The 1,534-nt window shown below is 41.5% G+C and overlaps 1 non-coding gene across 1 annotated transcript; it reads right to left on the reverse strand.

Annotated features, from left to right (window-relative positions):
- Positions 1–1,028: 1,028 nt before the first annotated feature.
- On the reverse strand, positions 1,029–1,102 carry trnai-aau (transfer RNA isoleucine (anticodon AAU)). The gene has a single exon. It is a non-coding gene; the product is annotated as a tRNA-Ile (tRNA).
- Between the last annotated feature and the right edge of the window lie 432 nt (positions 1,103–1,534).

A 1,534-nucleotide genomic window follows, 5' to 3' on the forward strand; every position in this document is an offset into this window, starting at 1 on the left:
TGGATTCAACTTATATTCTCCTAACTAGGAAGGTATGTGTGGTGACATGGATACATTATGAGAGTAGTATTAAAAATATATATAATTATTTTCTTCCTTCCCTTTAGACTGTAAAGGCCATGGTTGAGGCCAAATGCCAATAAGAGAAAGAGAAGGCCAAAGCTGAGGTCCAGAAAATTCCTGCAATGAGTTTGTCAGCAGATATGTGGACATCTCTTAATGTGGATGCCTTCTTGGCTGTGACCTGCCATTTTATAGATGACAACACATTTCTGAAGTCTACACTACTTGGTGTTGTGAAATTCCTGCAGGCGCATACGGCTGAAAATTTGGCCTGTGTGAAATCCTCTCTTATGGAAGAATGGGGAATAAAATAAAGTCACATGTCTGGTTACTGATGGCACATCTAATATGATTGCCTGTGGAAATAGCTGAAGCTGCCTCATGCGCTTCAAAAAAAAAGAAACTGAGGTTGAAACAAGGTGTTGGAGCGATTAGTAGAACTCAGGGAGCCTGTGGGGGCAGATTTGGCGGGTTTACAAACTGATATTCCTGCGCTGATCTCTGATGTGTACAGTAATGTATGTGGGTGCCGGTCTATACTGTATTCTTTTCACAAGGCAACTGTGGAGCTGTCAGACCTCAGTGGCAGGCATAATCATATCCCAACACATTTCAGACTAAAGGATTTGAACTCCCTGGCACTGCCAGACACCTAACTGGCTATAATTTGATGGGGAGGATGCAGGTTGTCTGCATGCCTCTGGAATTGCTTCTTTGACCTATTCACACAGCGATCGAGAGCCTTACACTAATGCCAGAGTCCCTCTGATTTCATACTTTTCTCTGCATTGTCCAAGATTTGTAAACAAGCACAAATCCATGGGCAAAGTTTTGTAATCAAGAACACACTCTCATGTACTTGGAACATGTCTTAGCAGATTGTGATTTACAAGCAATGTTATAAGCAACACAAGTTCAAACAGGTGGTTTGTTGACAAGGGGTCATTCATCAAACAAAACCCACATGGCCCATATGGGGATCGAACCCATGACCTTCGCGTTATTAGCACCACGCTCTGACCAACTGAGCTAATCGGCCTTTCTCCGTTCATTTCGCAGTTTTTGGTGCAGCACTGAAGGGAACCTTTCCATGAAATTGTAGACTTGGTGTCAACGAGATTACGGCCACTTTTTCGACCGAGCATAGGTGAAAGTTGACACTTATTGTTCCCTCTGACAAATGGTTATTCTGTAGCCAACTTTTGAATTAAACTTCAAAAGCAAATGTGGAGAAGCTTTTGTTAAAGAGCAATTCAGTGCAGTTGTACACAGTGACGAAATCATCAATTGCAAAGTCCACTGAGCTTTATTGCTGCGAGTTACATAGTGCTGTCTATTACACCATGAAATCTGCCATAACAACAAAAATGTAATGTCTGATTCTGTGAGCCAAGGAATATAAACCTTTTAGGGACATATTTAAAATATCAGATTTTCTGCCTGAGCACAGAGTAGGCATTTTTTTCTAGCT

Source organism: Electrophorus electricus, unplaced genomic scaffold (assembly GCF_041902795.1).
Source record: "Electrophorus electricus isolate QZ-2024a unplaced genomic scaffold, ASM4190279v1 Scaffold137, whole genome shotgun sequence".
Taxonomy (NCBI): Eukaryota; Metazoa; Chordata; class Actinopteri; order Gymnotiformes; family Gymnotidae; genus Electrophorus; species Electrophorus electricus.